The sequence below is a fragment of the Vombatus ursinus genome, unplaced genomic scaffold, assembly GCF_900497805.2.
Source record: "Vombatus ursinus unplaced genomic scaffold, bare-nosed wombat genome assembly UNPS02000582.1, whole genome shotgun sequence".
In the NCBI taxonomy this organism is placed as follows: Eukaryota; Metazoa; Chordata; class Mammalia; order Diprotodontia; family Vombatidae; genus Vombatus; species Vombatus ursinus.
Genome location: NW_020940360.1, coordinates 9,146,856 through 9,171,195, shown reverse-complemented (window position 1 = coordinate 9,171,195; position 24,340 = coordinate 9,146,856). Strand labels below are relative to the sequence as shown.

At 38.2% G+C, this 24,340-nt stretch overlaps 1 pseudogene; it reads left to right on the top strand.

The window, feature by feature from the left end:
• Positions 1 to 22,415, top strand: part of LOC114037410 — a 72,409-nt pseudogene extending 49,994 nt beyond the window's left edge.
• The last annotated feature ends 1,925 nt before the right edge of the window (positions 22,416 to 24,340 follow it).

The window sequence follows — 24,340 nt, the reverse complement described above, 5'->3', positions numbered from 1 at the left end:
TTAATGCCCTATATGAAAGTGGATAATCTTGTTAATGGTAAGAATGCTTCTAATTTACATTACTTGAAGTGTGGTTCAATATGGCAAATACATTCCTTCTAGAATTTCCATATTCAACTGCATATTGTCTTTGAATTTACAGATATCTTCTGCCTAATAGTTCTGACCAGCTATAAAGACACATATTCCATCCATGTACTGGGGCCAGAATCAAAAGGACACCAGCAAGTGTTCAGTATTTTTGCTCTGTACTAACTTTAATAAAAGTTGGACAAAGTTATACCCATAATTAAACTGTCCAAGAAAGATTGACTTTGAGCGCTCTTGCACACACACACACACACACACACACACACACACACACACATAGACAAGATGGCAGAAAAAGTCTTTTTCTTCCCACTAGAATATTTTTTCTGAAGATTTCTATTGCTTCATGAAATCATATTTCCTATAATTGTTATTGCCAAGAGAAATTAGTCTCTTTTTTCTGAACAAGGACAGTGAAGTAAAGAAAACAATGACAGAAAGCATTTACCAGCCATACAAATGATTCATTCTGAAATGGATATAGAGTCATTTAAATGACAACATAATTAGAGTCATACTAATAATAGGCTGTAAGTTTGAAATGTGGAAAGTACATGTCAAAAATTATGTATCATATTATTTGTGCAATTTTATACAACTAGTTGGATTAAAACAATGAGTTCTTTCTCAGATATTGAAAACTATTTCTAGTGGAGTGAATTTTAGATTACATTACATTTTTATTACAATTTGCTCAGTTATGACATTGATATGTTGGTGGTACTTGTGGACTCTTGGTTTTCAGATCCACTTCAGTTTCCCACAAGAGACAGGAACAGCTGTGGTTGCTGAAAACTTCTCTGTTAGTTTGGCCTCTATTACAACTGAATTTTCTTACTAATGGAATTGTTTCATTAAACCGCTGAGCATTTTGACTCCAGTTGATCTCCAGCCATTGTCAGGAACACGCAGCTCTTTGTGTGGATTAAAGATTCTGCTTAAAGATTCTGTTTCAGTCTGCCTTTTCATGTTTTCTTGATTTCTTCTGTTCTCTCTCCCACTTAGATGCTTTCTATTCCAAACTGGTTTTAAATCTGTAAAGATCCCTAAAAATATAGGGGGAAAATGTATCAAGGAGTTCTAAAGCAAGAATCCTTGGCTTAAAAAATAGCAATGGTATTTCAAAATAATTAGTTTCCCTAGTGATCAATATTTTATCAATATTTTATATTATACATTTAAAACCATTATTCTGGAGATTTATAGGCTTCACCAGACTGCCAAAAGAAAGGTTAAGAATCCCTCCACTTGGGGCAGTTAGGTGGCTCAGTGGATAGAGCTCCAGCCTTGGAGTCAGGAGGACCCAAGTTCAAATATGGCTTCAGTTCCAGTCCCTTTTCTTGGGACCATGGGGCCTAAAGAGGAAAGGAAAGATGGTCCTTCCTCCTACCTAGCTTGGTTCATGAAACTCACTCTGCAGGTAAAGAAGATCTTCATCCCTAGATACCATCAGAAAAGAGAGAACAAGACTGTCTCAATCTGGTAGTTTAAAAGGCTCAGCCTTTTCTAGCCATGTAGTCAATTGAGTGGGGCTACTTGCACCCATGTGGTAGGAGAATGCATATGGTCTGCCATAAGCAGGTGCTGGCCATCTTCTACATGGGTGCCTCCATATAGGTGGTCTGGGCATGTGCCAGAGCAGGTTTCAACAGTTTGATGAGGTATGATGGCCAACCTTCTACTTCAGTGGTTCTCCACACTTAGCAAAGCTGATTCTCAAAGAACAAACATATATTCTGTCTCTAGAGCCAAACATCACACTTTTCTAACTTTATTTGGTCTTCCTGCATTCATGTCTTGCTGGCATGACCTTTTAAAATCCAGGATCTTCACCACAGTGAGACTTTAGCATAGGAATTAGAATATGACATCCACTCAGTTAAATATAAAATAAACTAAGATATAAATACATACATTTTCCTCCTCATTGGAATTATTTCTTTTTCCCTATTGTGAATCTCCTTCTGGAGAATTTTCCACACACCCCAGCATTATTTAACCTGTAGAATCTTAGTGAAATCCCACCTATACTTTCTTTAAAGTACTTAAAATCTGCTTTACTAACCAGTCTCCTCTTATTAATGAGAATTGGGTCCAGAATAGTAGTCTCTTTCACTGGTTTCTCTACTTTTCAAAGAATGAAATTATCATTATTATAATTCAATAACAATTTTAGATGCTCTTCTTTTGGCAAAGATAGAGTCCTAGCAAGCATCTGAATAATTGACAACTATCACTATTATATCAATCCTCTTACTAGGTATGTGAACTGTTTCTTGAATTCTTCCTCAATTAATCCTTCAAACTCATTTTTTTGTCTTTCTCCCCATTGATAGTTGTTTCCTATTTCTCCCTAACTGCAGTAACTGACTCCTTGTATATGTCTGTGCTACCATTCAGTTGTCTTCTTTCCAAACTAAATAGGAGGGTTGCCCTGACCCAGTGGCCACAGTCAAAGGTATATACAATGATATTGCTGAAGATTTTTAGAAACCTGCACCTATACAAGAGGAAGAATGGTGGGTGGATGATATTCTGGAGTATGGAATCAAGAGATTGCAATGAAATACAATGGGAAGAGCACTTGATTTGTAGCCAGAATACCTGGGTTTAAATCTCTGCTACATTTCTGTGTCACCTTGGGAAAATCCCTTAACCACTCTGGATCTCCACTACTTCGATTGTGAAATGAGTGGGTTGGATTATATGGCTTATAAGATCCCCTTCTCTTTTAAATTTATGATTCTATGATGCTAGCACAGCATTATCTCTAATAATAGAGATTATATTATATAGTAACATAGTACATATTATTATATATAAACTAGTCACCTAAAATCTCTAAACCCTACTTTTCTCATCTGTAAAATGAGGAGAATGTACTATTTTTCTCAAAGATTTATTATGAAGAAACTTATATAAACCTTTAAGAAACTTTTTTCTTATGAATTGGTTTCATATTATCCTACATCATAGGCCACATCACAGATATTTTTTTACATAATTAGATGTGCTTTCTTTATACATCCACACAGATGTGTAACTAACATGAAAAAAATTAACTGAGTAGCATGGCTCTCATACATACTACATTTGAAGGTGACTAATTCTGCAGCTTAATGACTGCTATTGCCCCTATTCAACGGTATGGCAGCTATTTGCAGTTTTCTGATTTGTGATGATAATAGCTTGGGGTTGCTTGGACTGCCAGAGGAAAAATTATCATGACATGACACCACTTATAAATCAGTGAAATAGAAAAAAATCTTTGTTTTCTGAACTGTAAGAGTTCAGAATTAAACAGTAGTTTAATGAATTTCTTTTTTCAATGTTTTCTCAATAGGAAAACAGTCTCTTACTTGAAGCCTTACATATTTTATTCTTTGGAGTATTTCAGCTCCTCTGTACCAAAGTAGGAGCACCTCCAAAGTTGTTTTCACTTTGTTGTAATAGAAAGGTGGCAGGTGTGAGTTTTAGTCTCAGTTTTTCTACTTTTTAGTTGTATGACTTTGGATGTCATTTAATATTCTTTGATCTTAGTTTTCAGCTTAGTAAAATGAGGGTCCACCTATAGGAAAGCAACCAAATGATGATATACTTATGTCCACTCAAATTACCTTGATTCCAAGTTCATCAACCTCCTCAGTTCTTTAGCACCTTCAGTCCACTGTCACATATAGGAATAATTATTCCCTTGATCTCACCATCATCTATAAGTGTTTCCCCTCTACTAGCTATAAGTATGACCTTCCTTTATATGATCATAATCTACTATATTTCCATCTCTCCCTGTATCACTTACCAGAAATCCATTTTTCATCTTCACTGCAATATCCAGGCCTTCCAATCTTGCCTGCTTTCCCAGGCCTGCTTTCTCTCCTGTTCTGTCCTCCTTACTGCCCTACCGAAATCTCACCCTGATGTTTAATCAGTTTAGCTTTGTACTGCCTTCTACCCCTGAGTCCCTTACCCTTTTTTCTGTTTTTCTTTTTGTCTTGCTTATTTTTTTGAAACCTCTAACATTTCTGCCTTCTCCACTCCTAAAAAATGCTGCTGAACATAGATGAAGTCAAACCATGCAGACTGAGTCCATTACATATCTCTGTTATATTATCTCACTACAGCACACCATCCCTCTTACTGACTGATTTTCTGCCTCATTCCCCTCATTGTTTGTTCCACACCTTTCCCCAAGACAGTTACACCATCCTCCCCTATCGCTCTCAGCAATGAACCTAACCAAACAGTTGCCATGTATGGCAACTTCATACTATACATCATCTCAACATCATCCCCACTTTCTCCTCAGGTGTTCCAATACTGAAAGAAGAGCTGGCCCTTCTCTTCATGTTAATGACCTCCTCCTTTGTTCCCCTTCCAAAGATGTTTCTCTTCAGGATTCTGTATACCTCGTTAGTAGTTTCACAGCAAGAGGCCATAACATATCTAGGAATAAACTCCAGTTTGTAAACTAGGAATGCAAAGTTCCTAAGATACCATCTGTCTGCATTCTGTCTTTGTCTAGACTCATCCTATCTTTAAGCTTTCATTCAGTTCCCTGTACCCCACACCAAGCATCAGCTCCATGCTTTCCTTGGTCTAGCAAGCTATTGCTATCTCTGGATCCCTGACTTTTCAGGGATTGTCTACCCCTTTATGACCTCCTTAAGGATTCTGTACCTGAGTTTTGACTCTTTCCCCCAGAAGCTCAAAAGTCTTTTGATTCTTTGAAGTCAGCCCTCCAACACTCAATAACTTTAGACTTCCCCAACTATTCTTTCCCATTTGATTTATTCATCTCTGAACAGCTCAAACTACTAAAAGTTTGTGGTTTGTCCTTTGTTCTTGAAGAGGACCGTGACATCAGGAAGATGATGCCATAACTTGTAAGTCAATTGGATTATAGTGAGGGAGGGCTGTGCAGTCACCAGCCTCACTTTCTTCTCCAGAACCATCTGGGTCCAGTGGCCACATATAGATCAGGACAACTGGAGATGGCCCAGGATACAGTGGGAGACCTTGGCCTTTTTAAGCTGAGGTCTTTCATTTCTCACTTTGACTGAGGCAATGCCCATTCAGTGATTAGGGCTATTTATGAAATGAGCCAAAGGATGGCCCCTTTAATAAAAAAAAAAAATCAAACTGGGAGGGATATATCCAATTCACTTGCAAATCATAGCATCATCTTCCTGATGCTGTGGTCCTCTTCGAGAACAAAGGACAAACCACAACCCATGAGTAGTCCAAGCCACCCAATGGAGACCAAACTGGCCAGGTCCGGTTGGGCAGCTCAGCTCTTCCTCTCCTCTCCTCTCCCTACATGGGGTGTCATGCCCTTACCTGAGGGTACTTCGCCCAAAGGAATTTTGATGGCTGAAATCTACTTTGATATTGTGGGGTTTGCTGGCTAGATTTCTTTTTTTAAAGACCAGGCCTCCAACCCAATTCACTCTACCTCTCATTGATAGGCCAACTAGGTCCCTGCTCGATCACACTTAATGGTTATTTTTTTGGGCCCTAAAAGCTCAAAGTGAATGTAATTGTTTCTCGTTTGGCCAAAAACAACCCTGAGGGTCTCCCCCTTCCAGTTTGATTTTTTTTTTTATTAAAGGGGCCATCCCTTGACTCATTTCTTAAACAGCCCTAATCACTGAATGGGCATTGCCTCAGTCAAAGTGAGAACTCCCAAAGACCTTAGCTTAAAAAGGCCAAGGTCTCTCCATCTCCCACTGCATCCTGGGCAATCTCCAGTTGTCCTGATCTATATCTGGCCACTACACCCATATGGCTCTGGAGAAGAAAGCGAGGCTGGTGACTACACAGTCCTCCCTCACTGTAATCTGATTCACTTGCAAGTCATGACATCATCTTCTTGATGTCATGGTCCTCTTTGAGAATGAAGGATAAACCACAATTCATCTCTGAGAAAAGAGGGAATGCAGTTGCTGTACTAATACAGAAACATGGTGAAAACTTTCAAAGTGGGTGGAAGTGTTCCCCTGTCATACTGCCATAGCCTCTGGGATAGCAAAAATCCTATTAGAAAAAAAATCATTCCACCATGGGGGGTTCCTAAGAAAATACAGTGATAGAGGTGCCCATGTCACAGGAGCTTCATTAACTAAGCAGCTTTCATTCTGGCTAATTACTCAGAACCTCCATTGTGCCTATCACCCCAAGTCATTAGGAATGGTTGAAAGAGTTAATGAGATACTTAAAAGCTCCCTTGCTAGATTCTCTGAGGAACTAGATATCCCCTGGCCCAAATCCCTTCATTTAGCCTTAGATCTAGATCATTTGGTTCCCATAAGCTCAGTCTCGATGAGATAGTAACAGAACACCCAATGCCACTGTGGGTGGGAAACATAGCAGCCAAAGGCTCCCTCCTACGATACTGTATTAGTTTAGTTCAGAAAATATCAGAGACTTCACATCACACCTATCAGATTGGCTAACATGACAAAACAGGAAAATGATAAATGTTGGAGAAGATGTGGGAAAATTGGAACACTAATGTATTGTTAGTGGAGTTATGAACTGATCCAATCATTCTGGAGAGCAATTTGAAACTATGCCCAAAGGGCTGTAAAATTGTGCATACCCTTTGACCTAGCAATACCACTTCTAGGTCTATACCCCAAAGAGATCATAAAAATTAGGAAAGGACCCGCATGTACAAAAATATTTATAGCAGCTCTTTCTGTAGTGGGCAAAGAATTGGAAATTGAGGGGATGCCCATCAATTGGGGAATGACTGAATAAGTTGTGGTAGATGAATGTAATGGAATACTATTGTGCTATAAGAAACGATGAGCATGATGACTTCAGAAAAACCTGGAAAGACTTATATGAACTGATGCTGAGTGAAATGAGCAGAACCAGGAGAACATTGTACACAGTAGCAACCACATTATGTGATGACTGACTGATAGACTTAGCTCTTCTCAACAATGTAAGGATCTAAGACAACTCCAAAAGACTCATAATGGAAAATGCTATCCACATCCAGAGAAAGAACTATGGAGTCTGAATGCAGATGAAAGCATACTATTTTGCTCTCTTGTTCTTTTGTTGTTTTGTTTTATTTATTATATGTCTTCTTTCTCATGGTTCCTCCCATACTTCTAATTCTTCTGTACATCATGGCTAATGTGAAAATATGCTTAATATGAATGTATAAGTAGAGCCTATGTCAAATTGCACACTGTTTGGGGAAGAGGCAAGGAGAGGGAAGGGAAGAAAATTTAAAATTCAAAATCTTATGGAAGTGAATGTTGAAAACTAAAAAGAAATAATTATAAAAAAAAAGAAAGAAAATATCATAGGCTTACCAACTTGTCTCACAGTCCCATTCTTTAGAAATTTGACTGAGACTTAGCCCCTGATCCAGCCCCATGACTAAGTCTACTGGAAACACCATCCACCAGCCACAGTGGAAAGGTCCCTTTAAAATCTTGCTTACCACCCCCACTGCAGTCACCCCTCCTCCACTCCAGGGAGTGGAGTCCTGGATCCACCTGTCACATCTCAAAAGGGCAGTACTGCCCACCTGGATTGTGTAACCTACTGGTGACCTCACTCTAAAAATTAAAAGAAGTCTGAAGCAGCCATCATCAGAGATGGACAGCTGTTCCCCAAGCCCCTAGGCTTAGAAGCAGATGACAGCAGATGTAGACCACCAACCCAAGAAATGGGATATAGGCTGAGGTTTGCAATTCCTCCTATAAACTAAACCTTTTCTTTCTTCTTGCTACTGTCCTCTCAATCTCAATGTTCATGGAAGTAGCATTTTTTCTCTTTCACTTTTACGTTGTACTTACCTCCCTAAATTGTGATTAGTGAAATTTTGCTATTTAAGATAAAAATTCCTGGGACTGTATTTTGTTTTGAATTTTGGTTACCAGGATGGTTGTCTGAATTGTCACAAAGCCAATAATAGAAAATGGCATGCGCAGCATTCTGACAACAGCTAAGGTGGATATCTGTGCCTGGGAAAGGTTGTAAGGACAACCCAGGATATGGCCTAAGTAAGATCTTCCTGACTCTATTTCTCCATTGTGTTATTTCCTTTCTGGAAGAGCAAAATTTTCACCTGGTTAACCCTGAGCCTTGTTTTTAACACTCTGTAACTACATAATTGTCTGTCAGATATGTATCATGTCTGGAATCAAAACAAAACTGTAGTTTTTTCCCCTGTTATATGGTAACTATGTCCTGCTTTGTGGGTATTCACAGGTTAGAGACTGGTCCTATCCAGATTATATTTAAAATCCTGTTAACACATCTCTTCCATTTCTGATATCTCTTGAAGATTTCAGCCTTTTCTTTTATTCCTTACCTATTTATGAATTCTCAAGCTCTATACTACTTAGCAGGTCATTCAGAATCTAGGAATATGCCTGATCCTTAAAACCTAAGGAAAGCAACTTACTTCAAGGCTTCTAGTTAATTTTAGTTAATACACTTAGGCAAGGTTATTTGTTTGAGGCTATGCAGTCATGGCCTTCTACTGATCCTTCCTAACAGGGAGCTGATATTAGCTTACAAATATAGGATCATAGTTTTAGAGCTGGAAGGGACCTTAAAAGCCATTAAATCCAACTTTTACTTTTTAGAGAAGAGGAAATTGAGATCAAGAAAGGTTAAATGCATTTCCAAAGGTTACACAGGTCTTTTGCCCCTCCCTTCTATAAAATTTTCACCCTGACTTTCTCGGTTTGAGATGAATGAAGGAAGAGTTGGAGATGTGAAACCGACACCTCATTATCTTACACAGAAAGAACTGTGCTCCCTCTCACTTAAAGAGGCCATGGAAAAATCATGGAATAATATGTGAATTTAGAATTACCTTTTAAAATAGCCTTAAAAAAATAGAGGGGCAGCTAGGTGGCACAGTGGATAGAGTGCCAGCCCTGGAGTCAGGAGGATCTAAGTTCAAATGCAGCCTCAGACACTTGACACTTACTAGCTGTATGACTCTAGGCAGGTCACTTAACCCCATTTCCTGCTCCAAAAAAAAAAAAAAGTCAAAAAAAAAATAGAAAGCATTTTTTTTCTCTATAAGCAGCCAAATAACACCACAGGAAAGCAGAGCTTGAGAGAGCCAAGAAAGATGGGAACTGAATTAATTTAGAAGAAAAACTTTGCACCACCAATGGCAGAATATTCCAGTACATTCTGACAATGACTTTCAACTGCATCAGCCCTCTTCTGTCACCAGGAGAAGATGATCAGTGCTTAGTTTTTCTAGATCAATGATAAGAGTGGCTGATGTCAAGAAACCTCTGATAGGTCAAAAATTACAGTCAGAAATATGCTGCTTCTGCTACTGAACACATAGACACAGCCAACAAGGAGCTCTTGCTATATATTCTCTCCTTCCTTTAACCTTGCTCTCTATACCCTGGAATTTGGTGAAATCAGGTTTCACAGCAGGGATCACATTTGTACATCTATCACAGCCAACTTAGGGAAATGGATTTTAAATTTTGTTTCATCTCCTTTTTCTCAAATAGGAAAAAGAAAAAAAAATATGGTTGTGAAGGTATGTGTGTTTGTTTTCTAGAAACCATTGGTCTATCATCTAACAATGACACCTACTGTGTCACTGTGAGAAATGAAAGGAACCCATGATTCTGGCAGCCCTGGATGAGAGTACCTAATCATTGCACTAGAAGTGACTGTTCTGATTGCTAAATGACATATAGTACTGCCTGTTACCTCTGCCCTATCACTGAACAACCTTGGACAGTTGATTGCATTGCATCAGCTGATATTAGCTTCCCAAAATAGGATCATAGACTTAGGGCTGGAAAGGATCTTAGAAGCTATCAAGTTCATCTCCCTCATTTTAGAGATGAGAAAACTGAGGGTTAGAGAGGTTAAGTGATTTGCCCAAGGTCCTACAGGGTAGTAAATGAATGAGGCAGGATGCTGGGATAGTGTCACAGTCTATCTGACTATACTTTGTTATGGAAGCTTGTTTTATTCCATAAATTAAAATGTTTTATTCCATAAATTAAAAATTAAATGAAATTTTTAAAAGCCCACATATTTCTCAAACCTTGTTGCTTAGGCTACTTAAGCACCATCTATAGGAACAGGATTACTCCATACCCTAGGATCAACTCTTGCCCTAAACAGGGAAATATGACAAATAGTCCCTAGCATCTTTATTACCTTATGAGCTCCCCAATCCACCCCTTTCCTATTAGGTTTTACCAACAACCACAGCATTCATTGTGGTTCTGACCACAACTGTAGGCCAGGATACTGGTTCAGAGAGTTCATGAGGAATTCAGATATCTGGATATAATAAAAAGGCAAACTGGAGTTTGCCCAATAAGCATTGTTTATATATGAGCAGTGATCCCTCTTGCCCTGGCAGTGGAACAAGGTGACCAACAGTAAGGGTCATATTTATTTTTCTGTTTTAAAATTTTATTTTATTTCCAATACATGGAGCAAAACAAGCATTTCCATTACACAGTACAATTTAAAAAAAAGATGATTGCACTTGAAATTGCAAATCTACCATGTACAACTTGCTATTCATTCCAAATATACAAAGTTTTCATGTAATTTTTTTTCTTCTTTTTCTTCCCTCCCCCCACCCAGAAATGGCTACCATTAGACACAAATAAGTGTGTATGTGTGCATGTAAAATTATTCTATACATACTTCTATTTATCAGTTTTCTCCAGATGCAGATAGCATCTTTCTTCATATATATTTTATTTTTAATTTATGTATTTACAGTAACCACTCTCACCCTGAATGGACTGAGGAAGGTTCTCTAGAAGGTTGAGTGCTTAACACATTGGCAAAGATCTTATATTTGCAGCCTCGAGTCCACCAAGGAACACTTCCCCTCCCAATGCAGTGATTGATGGGCTAAACCTTTTTTCCCTGGAACTATGAGCTGTGTGTGTCCTGGCCCAAATCAGGAGCAACTATCTATAATCACTACAGTTGTCTCATCTAAAGAATAAGGTTACCCTGTAGGACCTTTCTGATTTGTGTGTGCTATTAGGATGGAGGACTTTGTGACCTGATCCTGGGCTGGCACAGTCTCAGATAAATCAGTGGACAAGGAGCTACAATAAACAGGCATTTCCTAAGTGCCCCTATGTTTCAGGCTCTAGGGTAAATGCCTAAAATACAAAGAAAAAAAAAGTAAATGTTTCCTGTCCTTATGGATCTTACATTCTAATGGAGGTCATTGACCTGGAATGAAAATTGGTTTTCAGGCTAGTCTATCCTTAAGTTCTTGTCTGAGATCTAACACTCTCAGAAACACTGTTGTTCATTAGGAGTAACCATAGAAAAGGAAAGAAACACCAGTCTTCACAAGTGTCCTGCCTTGTACCACAGAACTCCATTGACAGGGTTTTCTGTCTGTGTTCCAAGTCTTCAGGGAGCCAGATACCCAACATGTGTTGCCATTACTCCCTAGAAGGGAAAGGAAGGGTAGAGGAAGGGAATAAGCAATTATATGGCTCCTACTAAGTGCTAGGTACTGTGCTGAGTGCTTTAATAATTTACAAATATTATCTCATTGGTTGTCTACCTGGTTACACCTTGAACTGATATTTTCAAGCTTGGATATTATTTACTAATACTCAATAAACCCCATGGCCCCCTATTACCTCTACGATCAAATGTAAACTGCTCTGTCTAGAATTTAAAGCTCTTCACAGCCTGTTCCCTTCCTATCTTACTCACCTCATTACACATAAATGCTCTTAAGCATTCTCCATTCAAACCATACTGGCCCTTTTTTAAGTTCCTCACACAGGACACTCAATATCTCATCTTCATGCCTTTTCACTGACTTTTTCCTATGCTGGAGCGCTAACTCTTCAACTCTTGGGATCTTTGGTGTCTTTCCAAACTCAAGACAAACCCTTTCACACATATTGTCTCTCCCTTTTGAATATGAGTTCATGGGGGTTAGTAATTATTGATATTTTATCAGTTGCCTCTTCTTGGCCTGTGACTATTAGAAAGCATTAATTATTCAGTCAAAAAACATTTATTAAAAATTTACTATGTTTCAGGCACTCTGCTAAGCACTAGGGATATAAAGAGAGACAAAAATAGTCTCTACCCTCAAGGATACTTCATTATAATGGGAAAAACAACATGAAAATAACTAGGCTCATACATGATGTGTAAATAATCATTGGAAGATAATCTTGGAGGAGAAGGCACTAGCAGAAGCAGTTGAGGTAGGGAAGGGAATGAGAAATTCTCCTATAAGAAATAGAATTAGAGCTGCATCTTTGAGAAAGGCAGAGACACTACAATGTAGATGTCAGGAAGGAAAAGCATTCAAGACAAAGTGCACTCCAGTAAGTGAAATGGTAAAGAGATAGGAGGTAGAACGCCACGTACAAGGAGTTTAAAGTAGATGAATATAGCTGAATCATAGACCATGTGGAGAGGAGTAATTCATAAGAACATGGCAATGGAAAGGAGGGGCTAAGTCATAAAGAACTATAAATGCCAAACAGAGGACTTTATATCTTACTCTAGAGAAAATGGGAAGTCACTGAGATTCATTGAATAGGAAGGTGATACTTTAGGAAAATCATTTTGGCAGCTGAGTGGAAAATGAATTGGAGTAGGGAGAGCCTTGAGGCAGAGAGACCAAATAGAAAGCTGGTGCAATAGTTCAGGTGAGAAGTGAGAGAGTGATAGAATGGTATCTCTGTGAATAGGGGAAAAGGGATGAATATGAAAGGTATTATGAAGGTAGAAGCAATGCCATTTGACAATGGATTAAGTGTGTGGGGTGAGTGAGAGTGAGGAGCCATGGATACCACTGAGGTTGTTAGTCCTGTGACTGAGGATAGTGATGCCCATAACAGAAATAAGTAAGTTTTAGATGAGGCTTGGATTTTGGAAAAAGAATATTGAGTCTTCTTTTGAATATGTTGAGCTGGAAATGCTTATAAGTCTTCCAGTGGGAGACATCCGAAAGGCAGCACAGTGCAAAAGGAGAGGGAGTGGTTTGGATGAGCAGCAGTGCCACACAGGGATAGCAGCTAACAAAACTTTATTGCTACTAACAAGGGTAGGAAAAAAACGGATGTCAACAGGAAATAACACTGGTATGTAGCCTCAGACAGCACACAGTGGAGTGGCTTCAGACATGCAGTGGTATCCAACCTCTGAATTTAGGCCAGTCCCTCAGAGTTCAAACTTACATAGAATTTTTACTAAGAGCCAACGTGGCACTAATAGGAGACTACCTCATCATCCATACGGGGAAATAGCAGGGATAACATGGACCACTGATATGAGGGTAATGAGGACCCAGGATGCTTAACTCTTAACTACACCACGCAGGTAAGTGGGAAGGGGTTGGGGAGGGGAGATGCATCATCTCCAGGTTTATTGAGTATTAGCATATATGCATCCTTCCGGGCTGGGACTATAGAGTCAAACTGGTTTTCACTATCTTAGTGAATCTCATAATTGGAAATGATCTCAGAGACCATCTAGTCCAACCCATAACCAAATAAGAATCATTTCTATAATGTATTCAACAAATGATTACCCAGCCTATGCTTAAAGATGATTCCAAATTTACTGCTGTTTTCCTACACCAAAACTATTTGTGTCTTCTTTGTGCCCCTCTGGCTAGATTGTGAAGTTCCATGAAGGCAAGGGTCTTATTTCTTTATCTCTATATTTTCTCCAGAATTCTGCAAATAATAGGCATTATATTTGTTCAGTTGATGAGGGGGTGTCCACATTGCAACTAAAAGATAGTAAGGTTACTTTATAAAGTCAAACTAAGGTCTGTCTCTTTGCTTTCTAGTCACACCAGTTTCCAGAACTGGTTGCTTATCCAGCAAGGCTGTCAGTTCACAACTTTAATAAAATATAGGAAATATTCCTCTTATAATTTTAAAGATCTATGAAGGGGAGGAGGAGTCCTTTTGTACCCTTCCCCAACCCTGCCAGTGTTTAATAACATTCATTCTCAAGCAATTTCTCTCATTTAAATCTTGGCCACTACCATTTTAAGTTTAGTTGAACAAAGACTTTCTCTTGTCCAGAGTCAAATAGACATAGGCTGATGAATTAACTTTACTTTTCTGTACCATTTTCTCAGTGAATACAAAGCCTGGAAAGTGGATTTGGACTGAATGTTCCAGAGAGTGCTGAGGTTCCATTTGGTTCTAAAAGCTCCATCTAGAGCATTTCTGACTATGGATTACAATTGAACATAATGTAAGATATCAAAATGATCTGAACAAAAGACATTGCCTGAGCAACATAAAAAAGCACTAATGAAAATGGAGTCAAGGTAATAGGTGTGTTTTTTAAGTGTACTTCTTTTAGATTACTAGAAAATTCATTTAGTTTCTCAGAAGTCTTTTATGGAATCTGTTTACCCTCTGCCAACCCTGGTTTAAACTCATCCAAGAGAATAAAGGCATATCTAGAGCTAATTCCTAAAGGACTTTCTTTCTAAAGAAAGGTTGCAATCTCATGAGCTTGTCTATAAGACTTAATGCCACTAAAAGTGGTAAGAAAGGACTAGTAAGAGATATGTGGGAAATGAGAGTTGGGCAGCTCTAAGGAAGACAGAATTGTCTAGGCTTGTAGGTATGAGGTGTGAAGGAGCTGAGGAACAAAACCTGCTTTACTATTTTAAAAAATTGAACAGCACCCCCTCCCCAAACATAGGAGCTGTTGGTACTAATTTTAGACATCTTAAAAAAGAGCCAATATGGCAGAGGCAAGATGGAGGAGTAAAAGCAAGGACTCACTTCAGCTGTCCCCCAAACCCCTCCAAATACTTGTAAAAAATGACTCTAAACAAATTCTAGTGCAGCAGAACCCATAAAAAGACAGAAAGAATCAAATTTCCAGCCCAAGATAATCTGGATGGTTGATGGGAAAGGTCTGTTGGGCCAGGCTAGGAGAGGAGCACAGTTCAGTGTGGGACACACAGGCAAAGACTGGGCCTCAGTGAACCTGGAGCAGGTCTCAGGGGACTAAATCAAGCGGAGTTGTGGCAGTTTCCAGACTTCTCAACCCACAAATGCCAAAGACAATTTAGAAGGTCAGTGGGAAAGGTCTGTTGGACCTGGGTGAAAGAGGAACACAGTCCAGTCATAGCCCTAGCGCAGTCCCAGGGCAGTGGCCACAGTTGCGGTTGCTTCCAGAGCTTTCAGCCCACAGATGGTGGGGGGATCGAGTGGCTGATCAGAGGGGGATTGAAGGGATCTGTTTGCTGACTCTGAGGAAGGATTCTCTTGCTTTGCCTGTGCTTGGATCTGGGTCCAGTCCTAGGAGGAAGTCCTGGGACAAGGAGCAGTGCTGGTGTGGCAGAGCTTGTGGCAGCAGTGGAGAGAGAACACTCCTTTCATATCCAGGGCAGAAAAGAGTGCTTGTGGTCACTCACAGACCAGGGCACAGGCTAGGAAAGGAGTAAACACTTCTCCATAGTTATATCATACCACCTTGGAAGAACTGAAAACTTACAGGTCCCTGGAAGTATCTCTGAAAACAGCTGCACAAAACCCCTGAAGCTTGGGACAGTACACTCTCCACACTGGAAGCAGAGCCTACCTTAACAAAGAGTTAAAAAGTCAAGGAACTGGCTGGGAAGATGAGCAAACAGAGGAAAAAAGTCAGACTATAGAATCTAACTTTGGTGACAAAGAAGATCAAAACATACAACCAGAAGAAGACAACAAAGTCAAAGCTCCTACATCCAGAGCCCCCAAGAAAAATGTGAATTGGTCTCAGGCCATAGAAAAGCTCAAAAGTGATTTTGAAAAGCAAATAAGAGAAGTAGAGGAAAAATTGGGAGGATAATTGAGAGTGATACAGGAGAATCATGAAAAATCAGTCAACAGCTTGCTAAAGGAGATCCAAAAAAAAAAAAAATGCTGAAGAAAATAATGCCTTAAAAAATAGACTAGACCAAATGGCAAAAGAGGCCAAAAAAGCCAAGGAGGAGAAGAATGCCTTAAAAAGCAGAATTGGCCAAATGGAAAAGGAGGTCCAAAAGCTCACTGAGGAAAATAATTGTTTAAAAATTAAAATGGAGCAAATGGAAGCTAATGACTCTATGAGAAATCAAGAAATTATAAAACAAAACCAAAAGAATGAAAAAATAAAAGACAACATGAAATATCTCATTGGAAAAACAACTGACCTGGAAAATAGATTCAGGACATATAATTTTTAAATTATTGGACTACCTGAAAGTCATGATCAAAAAAAGAGCCTAGAAATCATCTTTCAAGAAATTATCAAGGAAAACTGCCCTGATATTCTAGAACCAGAGGGTAAAATAGAAATTGAAAGAATCCACCAATCACCTCCTGAAAGAGATCCCCAAAGGAAAACTCCCAGGAATATTATAGCCAAATTCCAGGGTTCCCAAGTCAAGGAGAAAATATTGCAAGCAGCCAGAAAGAAACAATTCAAGTATTGTGGAAGCACAATCAGGATAACACAAGATTTAGCAGCTTCTACTTTAAGGGATCAGAGGGCTTGGAATATGATATTCCAGAGTTCAAAGGAGCTAGGATTAAAACCAAGAATCATCTACCCAGCAAAACTGAATGTAATCAATGAGGGGGAAAAATTAACATTCAGTGATGTAGAGGTATTTAATGAATTCTTGAGAAGCCAGAGCTAAATAGAAAAATTGACTTTCAAATACAAGACTCAAGAGAAGCATGAAAAGGTAAGCAGGAAAGAGAAATCATAAAGGACTTATTAAAGTTGAACTGTTTACATTCCTATATGGAAAAATGATACTTGTAACTCATGAGACCGTTCTCAGTATTAGGGTAGTTGAAGGGAATATATATAGAAAGAGGGCACAGAGTGAGTTGAATATGAAGGGGTAATATCTAAAAAAGAAAATTTAGGGGTGAGAGAGGAATGTACTGGGAGAAAGAGAAAGGAAGAGGTAAAATGGAGTAAATTATCTCACATAAAAGAGGCAATAAAAAGCTACTATAGTGAAAGGGAAGAGGAGGAGGTGAGAAGGAATGAGTGAACTGTGCTCTCATCAGATTTGGCTTAAAGAGAGAATAGCATACACACCCAATTGAGTATGGAAATCTATCTTACCTTACAGGAAAGTAGGGGGGAAGGGGATAAGAGAGGGAGGGGTGATAGAAGAGAGGGCAGATTGGGGGAGGGGTAATCAGAAGTAAACACTTTTGAGGGGGGACAGAGTCAACAGAGAGAATAGAATAAATGAGAGACTGGGACAGGAGGGAGGGAAATATAGTTAGTCTTTCACAGCATGACTATTATGAAAGTGTTTTGCATGGCTATACATGTATAGCCTATGTCAAATTGCTTGCCTTCTCAATGAGGGTGGGTGGGGAGGGAAAAGGGGAGAGAATTTGGAACTCAAAGTTTTAGAAATGAATGTTAGAAATTGTTTCTGCATGCAACTGGGAAATAAGATACACAGGCAAAGGGGTATAGAAATCTCTCTTACCCTATAGGAAAGCAGAAGAGAAAGGGGATAAGGGGGGCGGGGCGGGGAATAGAAGTGAAAACAGATTGGGTGAAAAGGGAATCAGAATGTAGGCTGTCATGGGGTGGAGGAAGTGGAGGGATAGGGAGAAAATTTGGAACTCAAAATCTTGTGAAAGTGAATGTTGGAAACTAAAAACAAATAAATAAAATGGGGGGGGATATTAAAACAAATTAAAAAAAGAAAAAAGAAAAAAAAAGAGCCAATGCATCTCTAGGCAATAAGCTAGTCTATTTACTGTTCTGATTTGCCACTTGTTCACAGCTATACACTTTGAAGTTGAATTAATTAATTAGAAATCATTAGTTAAGTACTTAACTATATGTCAAGCATTGTGTTAATAAGCATTGGTAATACAAATACAAAAGTAATTAAATCCCTTTAAATATCCTACATTCTACTAAGAGGAGGCAACGTTTATATAGAGGAATGGTGTCTGGGAGGGGTATTTTGGTTTGAAGAGTAACTGAGATGGTTAATGGAGCCAAAGAGGTGTAGATTGACAGGAGCAAAGAATGACAAAGTCAATTTGATCATGGTTCTGATGGGGAGGGAGTGTAGTATTACTGAATCCTGGAAGCATCACCTCTACCCTCCTGCTCTTAGGGAATACCCAAATGGTTCCATGTTTGGGGTTCCCTTGCTTGAACTTGTCATGAAGCCATCATTTGAGTACTTTTCACCTATATGTGCATTATTTCATATATTGTGATGGGTTCAATGCTAGTAACTTGGTTTTAGCACACAATCTCTTCCTGCAGGAACCTTTATTACCTTGATCAGGTAAAGAAGTCCTATAACCCATAAATTTTTAACAGATTATAAAAGAATTCTATAACAAATGCATTGATGTATGTCATGCCTACCTTTGATTCTGCAGAGATTGATGGGACTTTGAATGTTCTAAAAATTGGGTGTTGTTGTTGTTCTCTACTCTTTGTGACCCCATTTGGGATTTTCTTGGCAAAGATACTGGAGTAGTTTGCCCTTTCCTTCTCCAGCTTGCTTTAATATATGAGGTAACTAAAGCAAACAGGGTTAAATGACTTGCCCAGGATCACAGAGCTAGTAAGTGTCTGAGACCAGATTTGAACCCAGGAAGATGAATCTTTCTGACTCTACGCCCCTCACTCTATCCACTGCACCACCTAGCTGATCTAAAAATTAGACATAGAGATCTTTTTTTTTTTAAGGCAATTGGGGTTAAGTGACTTGCCCAGGCTCACACAGCTAGTAAGTGTCAAGTGTTTGGTCTGAGGCTGGATTTGAACTCAGGGCCTCCTGACTTCAGGGCCCATGCTCTATCCATTGCACCACCAAGCTGCCCATAGGCACAGAGATCTTAATAACCTACTCACCCTCCCATTGAAACGATAATATGGGAAATAAGATTTATTGACTTTTATCTTCTTCCTACCTGAATTCAGACAGAGAATTGATCACTTGAGGTTGATGGATCTGTATCCACTATGATACGAGCCCACTGATTCCTGTTAAACTGTTCCTTAATCAAAGGAAAAGTATTTATTGAGCACTTTTCTATTTATTAAGCATCTTTCTATTTCTTCCATCCTCGAGTACTCTTACCCCACATAATATAATCGGTTGCCAAATATTGTTTAACTCCATGTTATCTCTCCCATGCATACCCTTTCTCCACTCATTGGGTCTCATCACCTCTCATCTGGCCTGTTATAGTAACCTCCTATGTGGTCTCCCTATTTTGAGTCTCTTCCTACTCTAGTCTGTCCTCTATACAGGCGCCAAAGTGAATTTCTTAAAACAAGATGTGACCATGTCACCTCTGTAAGGGAATTCTCTCAGCCTCTTGGGAGAGTCATACCCATCTGGAGGGGTTCAGTGACTCTGGTCAAAGACAGGAAGCCAAACTGAAAGTGAAATGATTTATGAGCACGACAAAGAATCTGCTCTTGATAACAATTTCAGATTGTTCAGATAACAAATTCAGATTCCTGGGGTAGAGACATAGTTTTATATCCTTTCGGGTCTGCATAGTGTACACAATCAATCAGCAGCATTCTGTGGCAACTTAGGCTAAAAAGAAAAAAAATGAAGCATTTCACAAGAGGACAGGTAGAGAAAGAGAGGGATCAGTTAAGGGAGAAATGGGAAATAACTGGAATTCGAGTGGCAGAATTTATCATCACAATAAGAAAGTGTTCCTTGTTCAAGGGCAGAAGAAAAGGGGAAAAGACCAAATACTGTAACAATTGTAAAAACAATCCTTTTAGACCAAACTACAAAATCTCTTATCCAAGGATAGTAGTAATTGTTACAACAGTGGAGCTGTTTTGCTGTGTCCTTACATAAGGTTGGAGACTTTCTAATATTATGCAACCAGTGGTTCAGATATTTCTACATTATTTGTCCATCAAGATGTCATGAGATGATTGCGGTTCCTATTTTCCCCACATCCCCTTCTTTAATAAACTCCAACAGCTTCCTACCTCTAGGGTAAACTAGTTTTCTAACATTTAATTTTTTTATTTTTATTTAGTTTAATTTGTGGAATAAAACAAACATTTCCGTAACAGAGTATAATTTTTAAAAAAGATGATTGCGCGTGAAACTGCAAATTTATTATGTACAACTTACTATCCTTTTTAAATATATAATGAAGTCATCATGCAAATTTTTTCTTCCTTTCTTTTCCTTCTCTCCCTAACCCCCGCTAAAAATGGCTACCATTCGAAACAAATATGTATGTATATGTAAAATCATTCTATACCTACTTCTAATTATCAGTTCTTTTTTCTTGATCCAGATGCCTCTTCATGCTTCCTTCACAGTGAATTTGGGTATTTATAATAGTCAAGATGATTTATTCACTCAGTTCTTAAAACAATATTGCTATTACTGTATACAATATTCTCTTGGTTCTACTCTTTTTGCTCTTCATTATTTCATGCAAGTCTACGCGTGTTTTTCCAAGATCACTGAGCTCACCATTTCTTATAGCACAGTAGTATTCTATCACAATAGTCCAATAGTACAAGAAAACCTGTCCCCTTCTTACATTTACAGTTTTCTTCTATATTATTCCCCTCCATATACTCTCCAGTCCAGCCTTGCTGTCTCTCACACATGACACCTAATCTCTCATCTCCATAACTTTGTAGACTTTCTTCTATGCCCTCCTAATCTTCATCTATTGAAATTCATGGTTTCCTTCAAAACTTGTGTCATCTTCTTTAGGAAGACTTTTTGATCTTTTTAGATATTTGTGCCTGCCTTCTCTAACTGTTTCATATTAATTCTGGATATATTCTAAATGCACTTTTATATGTATTGCTCCTTCGTTTTGAATATAAGCTCCTTGAGGTAGGGGTTGTTTCATTTTTATCTTTCTATCTTCACTGCTTAGCACAACACATGATACCATAGTAGGTTTAATAAATTAATATTAATTGATTCATTGACTGAAGTTGCAGGGAAGAAAATTTAGGCTCAATGTAAGGAAAATCCACAATAACTATAGCTGTGGAAGAGTTAGAATGGGCTGCCTGGAGCCATAATGGGGCATCCATCAAGGAAATGCTAAATGCTCAGTTCTTTAAAAATGTTACAGAAATTTCTATTCAGGTGAACTAAGTGACCCCCTTCCTATTCTAAGATTTTATTATTATGTGAGACAGCAGAAAATACAAATCAGCATCAATGGTAATTAAATTGCCATCCTTAATTGATTTGCATGCACATTAGAAAGCTCCAGGCCATTCAATATTGCATGCATGCATATCATTTGTAGTTAAAATATTGTGTTTGTTGTCATTTCTTTTATAAAATTTTAGGTATCAATGCAGTACATAGCTTTTATTTTAATGTTGTTTTGATGAAGAAAACATTTAATTTACATTATTTTGACTCACATGGGCTTTTGCTGGAATATAATTTTCCATTATTTTAAGAATTTGTACTTATAGTATTTTATTTCAAGTAAATAAAAATTGAGAATTCAACAAATATTTGTAGAGATTTATGTACTCAGAACTGTGCTAGGGCTAGATAAGACAATTGCATTAAGGGGAAAGAACAGAAATACATTAACAAAGTTCATTTGGTAGAGGGAATCTTTTCATATATAAGCCCAGTTTGTCATTGGATTGCAGAAAGCATGCAAATAAAATGTCCTTTCTGGTAATAAATAGGACTGTCTCACTTGCTTAACTTAAACATTTGAGGTTCACACACTGAATGTTATTTTAAAGTGCTAAACAGGAGTCATAACATCATTAATTATACTGCAAATACCAGGTAGTTTTTCAAATATGTAACAGCAATGATTAACTCAGAGATGAATAAAGGCTAATTTTCTCCTTTTAAGCCTAATTGCAAGAATTTTTAGTACAGAACATCTGGTACATGTACACTCCCCATTCACAACATCAGTATCCACCAAACTACTATAAGATGATAGTGCCAGCTAAAGGAAACCTTCATTCTCAGGCCATAAGCACTGTTGGAGAGTAGATGGTTTACTGGTGTTACCCATTTCATCTTTGGAGACCCTCTCAATTTTAGCACCCATTCCCATTTCAGTACACCTCCATTTGAGGTGCCCATTCTACTTCATTCAGGCCTTGTTCTCCCTGTAGGTCTAAACCATCCCTATCACCAGCAACATGGATTTGCCAAAATCCTTTCTATTGGCATATTCCTCTCTGCCATTGACCTAACCTGTATCTCATCCTTTCATGGCAGATTTTCTGTGCCTTCCAACCTGACATTAGCTGAAGAGAAGTGTATAAGAGATGAAAATGAAGACGAGGACTGAGAACCAATTAAAAGGAATTTGTTCCTGTAAGAATATTATCTGGGAGACATAAGTCTAGAACAAGTTGAGTTTTGCTACAAACAGTAAGAATAACAGAAAGTGTTTGAAAAGTCATGAATTGTGATGTTTCAAAAGGTTTGAGAGATATAGTTTCTGGGCAATTTAATCATTTTATTAATAAAGCCAGCAAGTTATTAATAAAAGAATGGTCATTTGTTCATCTCTTTTAGACCAAAGACAATCATCTTGGTGAGGCTCACAGTTTATATATGCTTAAGCCTTTAATCAGGAGCTAAGAGAGACATCAAGTTGAAAATATCTCTATACTCAGGATAAAAGGATCTGTCTCCACCCAAGCTTGAATAGAACACAATGGGCTTCCTTGCAAGATTGGGTGGGATCTGACCAAGATCCCAAGGGAAAGTCAATGAAATCTCATTATCAATAATGTCCTTCAGAGGGAACTTTTAAAAGACTTTAGAAGAAAAGGAGAGCTCTGAATCTCCCCCCCAAGTTATTAGTTATTAATAATCAGTTCTCACAGAATGGAGGTATCTTGGCCTTGTGTATCCTGTACACTTGGGAGCTGAGGACAATGGCTAGAATATATGCAGAAAGTGGTGAAAGAGTTAAAAAAGAAAAGATATTTAAGTCATAAGACTAGAAGGGACCTTGAAGGTGACATTTAAAAAATTCAAGAGACATCATTTCTGGGTAAGCTAAACATTTTAGTAATAATGCCAGCATTTTTATTAATAAAAGGATGGTCATTTAGCCATCTCTCTCTTAGATCAAAGATAATCATGACAGCGGGCTTACAATTTATATGCCCATTAGAAGAGGAGTGTCTGGGGTAGGTGGCAATCAACTCTAATTGCTTAACAATTAATGAGAGAATGAATATTACAGTGAGGGGCTGAACCTATTCAAATGAACTTTAATTATGTCATTTACTTCTAAGTTACCCCTCAGCCTTGGGCAATCTATTCAAAGAATTTATCTCCAAGAAAACCTGAATAGAGCACAATGGCTTCCCACCTGGGTGTGGTCTGAATCCAATCTCATTATCAGTAACATCCTTCCAGAGACTGAACTTTTGAAATCAGGACTTTAAAAAGGGTGGGGAGGGAACTCTGGATCTCCCTAAATCATTGGTTATTAATAATTGTTTCTCTCAAGGTCTTCTAATCCAAGCTCCCATTTAATGCAGGAATTCCTCTAAAATATTTACAAAAGATGGTCAGAATAAGAGAGGGGAAATTTTCATGGCACTCTGAATAAACTAGAACATATCTAGAGTATTGTTCACAGTTCTTGAAACCACATTTTAAGGGAAATATTGATAAGCTATAGGGTTATTTACTCAAATGTTTAATAAAGATGGCATGAGAACAAGAAATCATGTTATATGAAAATCAGTTGAAAAAATGAAATATAGTGGGGGAGGAAGGAAGGAGAAAGGATGAAGGAATGAAGGAAGGAAGGAACAGAAGGAGGGAAAAGAATAAGGGAACAGAAGGAAGGAAAAGAAGGAAGGAACAGAAGGAAGGAACAGAAGGAAGGAAGGAAGGATTTATTAAGTTCCTATTATATTCCAACCACTGTGTTAAGTGCTTTACAAATACATTATTTGATCTTCACAACCACCAAGAGAAGTAGGTACTATTATTATTCCCATTTTACAGTTGAGGAAACTGAAGCAAATAGAGGTTAAATGACTTGCTCACCATCACAGAATGGGCTACCTTGGTAGATAGTAACCTCTTAATTACTGAAAATATTTAAATTAAGAACAAATAATGACTTTTAAGGAGGAATTCTATATGATACTTCAGGTCCCTCCTGACTTTAAAATCCCATGAATTACAACATGCAAATTATGTGTAACAGACTTTGTTTATGTCTACCTTTTCCATAAGAAATAA